Source organism: Sapajus apella, unplaced genomic scaffold, assembly GCF_009761245.1.
Source record: "Sapajus apella isolate SASKATOON/1434 unplaced genomic scaffold, GSC_monkey_1.0 scaffold1, whole genome shotgun sequence".
In the NCBI taxonomy this organism is placed as follows: Eukaryota; Metazoa; Chordata; class Mammalia; order Primates; family Cebidae; genus Sapajus; species Sapajus apella.
Window position 1 is genome coordinate 57,004,613 of NW_022436941.1, and position 9,792 is coordinate 57,014,404.

Genomic DNA, 9,792 nt, shown 5'->3' on the forward strand with positions numbered 1-9,792 from the left:
TACTATCATTCTCAGCAAAGTGACACAAGAGCAGAAAATCAAACACCGCATGTTCTCACTCACAGGCGGGTGTTGCACAATGAGAACACATGGACACAGGGAGGGGAGCACTACACACTGGGGTCTGTTGGGGGGAATCGGGGAGGGCCGGGTGGGTGGGGAGGTGGGGAGAGATAGCATGGGGAGAAATGCCAGACATAGGTGAAGGGGAGGAAAGCAGCAAATCACACTGCCATGTGTGTACCTATGCAACAATCTTGCATGTTCTGCACATGTATCCCAAATCCTAAAATGCAATAAAAAAAGTCAAAAAAAAAAAAAGAAAATTACTCATCTTCTATAATAAAAAGATAATAGATAATATCTATCATTGAAAATAAAAGGAAATGTAACAAGCCAGTTATTTAGAAGTTTAGAGATAAACAGAATTTGAAAAAATAAAATAAAAGAGTTTAAAATACAATCAAGAACAGGGATGAATTGGTACAGGACTGCTAGTTTTTCATTATAAGATCTGCAGAAACTATTTGACTTTTTAAATTATCATGCACATATAACTTTGATAAGATAAAAATTTAAAGAAATAGGTTTGAGATAAGGTAAACTAGTTCTACTTTTAGGCTATTTGCTATGGCTACAGAACATTCACTGTTGATAAAATAACATCAAGAATGAATATAAAAGTATCCTTTTATAGTCTGGTAACATAGTTCATCAATACTCCAGGCAAGAATAGAATGACCTCCTGAAAAACCTAATGATGTCCAGCCAAATATTGTCTAGAAAAACTTCTAAACATTAACTATGCCAAACACAAAATTATTTTTGGTGACATGTTATAGCGACCTAATGTAAAATAATAAAAAATGCCATTCAACAGATTCTTTCTTATTGTTACCAAGAATATAGAGTCAAGGTCACATTTGAAATTAGCAGGAACAATTTTGGGGTTCTCTCAAAGTGGAGAAAGACACTTGATAACTCCCGGTAGATACAGAGTTTTGGGCCTACTTCTGAGCAATCATTTGAAACCTTGAGCTGCTGAAATATTTTAATGAGCATAGTCCTAGCTCAGCCTTGTCATTTCATATACTTGGATTTCCTCCAAATCTTAATTCTAGTGTTCCCCACTCTGACTATAACCTTTTATCTCCTTATTGCTCTTATCTCTGATTTCTGTTACAATAATCTCTCCTATATTATGATCATCTATTTTCTATTTTCTGAAGTCCATTTCTGCCTGCAAGCCTTCTCTATATAATCCAGATTCCATGAAATCCTTCTTCAACCACACTCTTAGCAACATCCTCAACCACAATCCCTTTCAATTTAGATCAATATAAACCTCTGCCTTCTTATTTCTATAACTGGGCAAAGAAACACTAGCTACTGGAAAAATGATAAAAATTCATTATTATCAGCTGCTGCTTTTAGCAATCTTATTGGTTTTTCCTGGTAAGGCCGTTTAACTATTCCTTGCATCACATTTTCCAAACCTTTACCACTATTCTCACCTTTTTTCTATATTAGTAGATGACCTTGCCTTCTAATGCAGTAAAAAATTCCAGATAAAGTATGAACTCTTTCAAATTCCTCACACCTAGACTCTTATCAATGTTCTATTAATTAAAGATAATTATGGCCTGCCTTTCTATATCTTTTTCTCAGAAAATCCATCACCTTACAATCCAGGCTGACCTCTTTGCATCTCATGAGTGCCCTGGCTAGAGCTGAGTGGAGCAGGGTTAGACTTACCTGACTCTAGAAGAACCAATTTATGATAGGTTGAGCCTATCCAGTTCTCTGTGAATAATGCAAGCTGGTACAGAGTAAGTGTTGGGTGCTAGTGGGTTCCTACTGAGCTGGGGCATAGAAGACATTTTTCTGGCCATGAAAACAATGAAGCAGACAAAGTCAGTCTGCAAACAGAGACAAGAAGTTAAAGTTGATGCCAGGTATTCACAGCTCTACTTAATCCCACTGGATTCTGTGAAACCTTGCATTTCCATAATATACTTCCCTGGCAAACCCCACCCCTAGCTTTTTCAAAGATAAAACCAAGTATGTTTCCACCACCCTCATGTCTTTGCTTCATATTAAAAGAGAGAGACAGAGAGAGAGAGACAGAGAGAGAGAGAGAGGGAGGGAAGGAGAGAGAGAGAAAGAAAAAGAAAGAGAGAGAGAGAGAGAAAGAGAGAGAGATGCTCCTATTACATTGGAGGAATAATTTCTCCAACTTTGCTCTAGATAGAATTCACTTGGACTCTTTAGCGATCCCATTCATTTTTCACATCTTCATTCAACACATACCTAAGAATATGTTATGTGTTAGATATTTGGGAAGAGAAATAACAGACATTGTGAAAATGGTAAAAAATGTTTCTTCTCTTTATGTCACATTATCCAGAAGGAGAGATGGATAATTAAATCACTAATTACATTAAAGCTTGATGGCTGTTACTATGAGAAATGCCAAGTGCTGTAGTAGTACATGACAGGTCAATCTATTCTGGTGGAGTAAACCGGTATCAAGCTGAGAATTGAAGGCTAAGTAAGAGCTAGCCACACAAGGGGAATAACGAGTAGAGAAGGAGTACTTTGGGCTGGAGTAGCACATGCAAAGCCTCAGAGGTGATAGTGAATGTTACACATTTGAATCACTGAAAAAAAAAATCTGAGAAATAGGAATTGAGAAGGGAAATGGCAAATGATATGGCTGGACAAGTAACCGAAGACCAGGTCATGAAAACCACAACAAAAACTCTGATGTCAATTATCCTTTCTCCAGTATTTGCAAACTCTAATACTTTATTACATTTTTCCTTTTAATGTTTAAACTAATTCAAATGTTTCACATTTTTAAAATCTCCCTTAATCTCCTTTTACTACTGCCTTCCTTCTCCCCTTTCTATATTCTCCACTGAACTTCTCTCTACCAATGTCAGTGTCCTTTGTTTTCAAAACCAACAGACATGTCACGGTTTTTATTTGCTTGCACTGGCTTGACTTCTGACACCACACTTGCCTGGTTTTCATCCTATGACCCTTACCACATTTGATCAGTCTCCTTTGTGTAGTACTCTTTTAGTGCCAGTCCTGTGATGGCTGACTACATTCTTATTCTCAACTCCTCTTCTTTCTCCCCGTTCTCTTCCTGAGTGATTTCAAGTTTGAGATCATGAGATCTCACCCACCAACAATAAGCTGATGAATTCCAAGTCTATCTCTAGTCCAGCTCAGTATTCTGACCTTCATATCCATACACTAACCTTTCTACTAGCTGTCTCCAATTGAATGTCTCAAAAGGTCCTCAAATTTACCATATCTAAAACTAAACACATCCATTTCCCACCCCCCAAAAAAAACAAAAACAAAAACAAAAAAACCTGTTTTACCTCTAATAAGCAAAACCTCTACCCATCTAGTAACCCAATTTAAAATCTGGAGCATCCTCCTTGATTTTGCTTTTCCTTCTTCCTTATCTCCCCCATCCATTTAATCACCGGTTTCTGTCAATCCTACTTCTGAAATAGCTCTCCACTCTGTCCCCCTTATCTCAATCTCAATTATACCTATCTTAGTTCTAATCCCCAAAGCATGCCATTTAGATTACTGTGACAGCCTTCCAACTAGGCTCCCCCATTCTTCTAGCGACTTGTTTCATTCTCTACATTTATCAAAGTGATTTTTAAAGTGTAAATCTGATTACGTCAATCCTGGCTTAAGGTTCTAAAGACTTCTTGGCCCACAAGGTTTTTCTTCCTCAGAACCTGCTTACCTCTCAAGCTTTATCTCTCCCAACTACCCACTTCAAAGCCATGATCCGCTTTCCTGAAACATCTATAGTCCTCCATTCCAACAGGAATCTTCATGCTCTCTTTTCTCGTTTCGGTACAACACTGAACAAATATATATGCTACATAATTAAATCACATCACTCTGACCCTACTTTTATCCTGGATTACTTTTATCCTGGAATTTCAATGAATTGAGTCTCAATATAAAGAAAAACTACATGCAGAAATGGCTTCATAACTGCATTTCTCAATGCCCTTCATATAATGAGACCCAAGCTTGATATATTTTTAGAGAATAACCCCCCCTCCAAAAAAAAGGTATTAAAGGTATCTGATGAACAAACTGATAATGTTACAGCTTTACTACTTAATTGATCTTGGGAGCAATGTAATCAATTCTCTTTCGATTAGGTACTAAAAATTAAAGCTTATTCTAAAACTAAAGCTTTTCTGAGGCAGAGGGTTTCCTCTTCCTTATTTCCTATCCTCGTTCTAGTTTTAAAGTCAATGCTTTTATATAAATTTTGTCTGTTTTTACTGAAATGTACATTAAAAGCCATTTCAAAATAAACAAAAATCAATTTATAGATAATGTAAAAAACAGTATATTTAGCATTTAAGTCCTTTTATGGAAATAACATTTAAAGGCAATTACAAATAGAAAAATGATAGGGGGGTAATTTACTGATTTAAAATGTTTCTCCTGCCTATCATATATGCTAATATTACTCCTTTAATTTATTAATATTAAGAAAAAAATACTTTAATACTTTTATCTAAAAATAGATTATGATGCAACTTCATTAACTGGTATCAAAAATCATTTCCCCAGCATGGTGGCTCATGCCTGTAATCCCAGCACTTTGGGAAGCTGAGGCAGGCAGATGTCTTGAGCTCGGGAGCTTGAGAACAACCTGACCAACACGGTGAAACCCCAGCTCTTTAAAAAATAGAAAAATTAGCCAGGTGTGGTGGCAGGCACCTGTAGTCCCAGCTACTCAGAAGGTTGAGGTGGAAGGACTGCCTGAGGCTGAAAGCTGGAGGTTGCAGTGAGCCAAGATCATGCCACTACACTCCAGCCTCAGTGACACAGTGAGACTCTGTCTTAAAAAAAAAAAAAAAAAAAAAAAATTCAATCTTTTATATACCTATTTTATCTTAAAATTACTTCTAAATACATGTATCTTTGCAAATTAGCTCAAGAAAGAAAGGTACAAAACATGTCTCTAGAAGGTAACTACCATATACCCCACCTTCATTTGTAAGAAAGTTCAGATAAGCCTTCTACAGCCCCTACACCGCACAATCATAGCACCTTGCTCAATCTTTTAAATTTTATTTTTATTTTTAAGTTTCATGGGTACACAAGAGGTGGCACCTTTATTTTTCACCAAGTATTCACAACAATTTTCACTAAAATTACTTTGACTATTCATTTACTTTATTTTTCTGTCTTCCTAACATCTATCCACAATCAGAAACTCCCATGAAAGATATCTAACTTCTTAATCAGCATATCCTTAGCAACCAAAAAGTATTTGTCAGTTGATAAAAGAGTGAATGAATTATGTCTAACTAACAACCATAACAAACATTGGCCAAAGGTGTGGAATGTTTGGTATAGATTATAACTTACACTAATCAATAACTAAGATAGGGGTAGCTATTACTGACATAATTAATGTGATTTTATCTTATTTTACTATTATTATTATTTTATAGAGACAGGGTCTCACTCTGTCACCCAGGCTGGAATGCAGTGGTGGAATCATAGCTCACTCTAACTTAGAATTCCTGGGCTCAAGCAATCCTCCTGCCTCAGCTTCCCAAGTAGCTAGGACTACAGGAGTATACCACCACACTTGGCTCATTATCTCTGTAGAGATGGACTCTCCTTATGTTGCCCAGGCTGATTTCAAATTCCTGGCCTCGGTGGGGCACAGTAGCTCATGCCTATAATCCTAGCACTTTGGGAAGCCAAGGCAGGCAGATCACCTGAGATCAGGAGTTCGAGACCAGCCTGGCCAACATGGCAAAACCCTGTCTCTACTCAAAACACAAAAATTAACCAGGCGTAGTGGCATGTGCCTGTAGTCCCAGCTACTCAGGAGGCTGAGGCAGCAGAATCACTTGAACCCAGGAGGCGGAGGTTGCACTGAGCTGAGATGACACCACTGCACTTCAGCATTGGCGACAGAGCAAGAATGACTCAGAAAAAACAAAAAAATCAAACTCCTGTCCCTCAAGCAATCGTCCAAACTTGACCTTCCAAAGTGCTGGGATTAAAGGTGTGAGCCACTGAATCCAGTCTCCAATTTTAATTAGCATTTACCATGGTCAAAATAACTTGAATTATTAATAGTTTATTTATAAAAGTTTATTAGTAACACTTATTCATCCGTGTTTTCAGTTTTCAAATATATATATATTTAATTTTTTTCCAAATATTCCTATTATGAGATGTAAAGATCTTTATCATTTTAGTTTCAATAGCATTGAATGTAAGGAGCTGTAACTGGAATGAGATACAAGAAAAATTTAAAAATTATACCATAATGTTTTTCTACTGCTACTTCCACTACCACCATGAGGTAACATTCACTAAGTAACATTTATTAAGTATTTACCATGTTTCACGCATTATGTCAGTTAATACAGAAGTCTCAGGAGGGAGTTAATAGTAATAAAAGTTCAGATTTCAAATTCTGAATCTAAGACTAAACTAATATAAGGAATATATGAAATGTACTCAATAAGTTTCTGTAGAATGCTACATGAAAACTTGAAATTCAATTGAACATTTCTTCCTTAGTTCCTACAATATATGTGTACAAGGCAATCTATATTATAGAATGATTAATTTGATGGATTATCTGCTTTATAGAAATGAAAAGAGAGTATCAGTACTTTATAAGGCCTACAATGTTAATAAATTGATTTCAGAAAAAATTAGTACAAATTATAATTAGCACAGATTATAATACCACACCATGAATTTTTAACTTTTAAAAGCTCTAACTACATATGTAGCCGGACAAAATTGTTGAACTATTGCAGTACTAACATAACTGTTTGCAATGAAGTAATGTCAGTGCATGAAATACCAACTGTTGTATGGTAACTATGTAAATAAGTCATGTTACATAGAATAGTACCTTGGTGTTGGCAAATTTTAAAACCAGAAACATAGTTTCAGTTAAGTCCAAAAGAAATAAACTGTTACAGCATACTCCAGTTCCACTTCAGTGAATTGTTTTTCTTAAAGCAATCTCAAGTGAGAATGCTTATCCATCACCAAAAAATGTTCAAACGGTATAGCAGTTACTGTATTTTGACAATTTAGTAATTACATTTCATTCAATGGAGCGCTAAAGTATAAATCCCTAAAACTAAAGAGCAATGGAAGTGAAAGTGTCACTCTGACAATACAATCTATATTAAGATACATAGTTATATGAGAAGTCATATCCACAGGGAAACACTGTCAGATAAAAAATGAGTATTTGGAAAAAATTTTAAAAAGATTTTTCTTTGATTGTATAACTCAAAAGATTAGATCAAAGATTTACGTTCAATTACAAGACATTCCTTGGCACTTACAGTCATGGTAAAAATAAATTAACTGGGAAAAGGCATTCCCCTTAATAAACAAGTTCACAAAACTACAGAATATAGATTCTTAAAAATTACTATAATTTTATAAATCAGTGTTTGGCTATAAGTTGAAGATGACACCATGATGCCTAGCATGCCTGTCACAGTCAAAGCCCCTTTTTAGCAAGGTGGCTCCCACAGGTTTATTTAATTTTTAAACTGAGTAACTAAACATCTACAGATTCCCGGTAAGTTTTTAGAAGTCCATGCTTGGATACATAAATTTGCCACCCAGGTATTGCTAAATTGGATAAACATACAACACAAAGAAAAATCACAGAAAGATTGAGTATAGAGATGGCTAACTGCTTCTCAAGAGACTTGTTCTAAACTCTTCCCAAAGGGATCCTACATACTAAGTGACAGCAACTGTCACATTCTGTGTCCCCTGAATTAACAATCAAGTGATGATTTTAAGCAAACTACAGAATGCAGTTCCTACAAGGTTAGCTTGTTCTCAACTGGACAAATCTAATATTCTAGTTCACTGTACATTAGTCTTACAGGAACTAGATGCCAAGTGTGACTGGGGGCCAAAAGTGGCTATATTCCATTCTGTCCTTACCTTCCCCTCAACTAACATACTCTGATATGTATGAATATTTCTAATACACTTCCATCTTCAAAGGTCATTTGTGATCTGTTCTTTATGATTTTAGAAAATCTAACTTGACTATACAATCTAGAAAGACTTCTTGAAGTTGAATATCTGGCATAGTTACCTCAAAAGCAACTTCCTAAAGCAACACCCTTTCCCCTGTGTAGTAACACTCAGTTTAGCAGACAAGAGATTTACAAAGAAGTGTTATAAAAGTGTTCATTAATACCATGTTTTTTCAGAAGTACAGCAATCTCAGAGTAGATGAACAAATTTGGGGATAATAGTAGCAGCATAAAACATTAATCAAAATGTCAATATGTAGGACCATAATCAAACTCCCAACATCAAGACTAGCAATGGCTAGTATTTCAGCCTTATCGAATCTGTGGTATCCTAAAGCTAGCTCATTTCCTAAATTCCCTTACAGTGCCCTGGGTATCCTCTAGATAATGCAATAGAAAAATGTAAAGAAAATAAGAACTACTTCTACTCATGTTTTTTTCATAAATGTAGATTTCATATTATAAATAACAAAATAAATCCTGAAACAGTATCTGAAAATAAAACCAGAGAGTATAACAAGCAGTGACTGTTGTTAGAACACAAGTGCAAACATTTTCTTGCAGACAACTCACGTCATCACTACGTACTACCACTGAAAAAAGGAAGAGTCCAGAATGTTTTGAACCTGTGAGACACAACACAAAACCAGGATCACAGAAAGAACTTGTTCGCAAGTTAGCAGAGAGGAAAGAGAGCGATGATGCAAATTTTTCCATTGTTGTTGTCTCATCGGTGAGTAACCTAGAGGAACCACCCTGTCTTGAATTAAACATGATTTCCTCTCATTGCCAAAAGCAATCTAAGATTCTTCTTTTTTAACATGAGGAGTAACCTCTGATTTGATGAAAAAATACTTCTGCGAAATACTGAATAAAGAGATTTATTTTCTTATAGTTTAATATGACATGTCTGAAAAATAGAATTAAAATCTGCAGAGGAAAGGCCATCCTCAAAATCTAACAGTAAATACACAGACACTATAAACTTATTTATAGACTTATTTATAGTTTAATAATCCCATTTACATTTTCATGTGTTAATTCAATCATAAACACAGAGAACTAGAGTGGAAATTCCATCAATCATCTGTATTAAATCCTCCAATAACCAAACCTATTATTCTCAAAAAGATCTTAAAGAATCACAGTTTAAAATGGTCTTTAGGGACAAGCAATGGTTAGAAGGCTTGTTTGGAAAAGTTATAAATATTAACTGATCGATGGATGTCAACAGAAAGCCTATCAACATCTTGGGAAAGAAGGATCCAGAGCCAACTGGAAGCCCTATTTTCTCTCAGTGTGGCTCATAAGACTGAACACATAAACACTGTCAGGGAAGTCCCAATTCCCACACTCCTATGAAAGAATGAAAGGATCAAGACACTGAAAATACTGAAGGTTCTCCACCACTCACTGTACCATCGTACTACTACTATGTATTGTCCTTTGCAAATCAAAATGATTCTGATTCATTTTTGATAGAAAACAATGTTTGGCTTTAAGATTTTTCAATAGTGCTAGAGAGCAAAAACATATTTTGTCCATATTGCCTTTTGACCAATTATATGGACACATAAAATTGGTATGCCAGTGAAAGTAAAATTAGCACTATTTATATCAACAGGCCGGACACGGTGGCTCAAGCCTGTAATCCCAGCACTGTGGGAGGCCGAGGCGG

General features: G+C 35.7%; 1 protein-coding gene and 1 pseudogene across 2 annotated transcripts in view; one reads left to right on the top strand and one right to left on the bottom strand.

The window, feature by feature from the left end:
• Positions 1-9,792, bottom strand: part of XRCC4 (X-ray repair cross complementing 4) — a 276,417-nt gene that overhangs the window by 180,617 nt on the left and 86,008 nt on the right. The window lies entirely within an intron of this gene.
• The window catches only part of LOC116553966, a 39,221-nt pseudogene continuing 35,812 nt past the window's right edge, over positions 6,384-9,792 (top strand).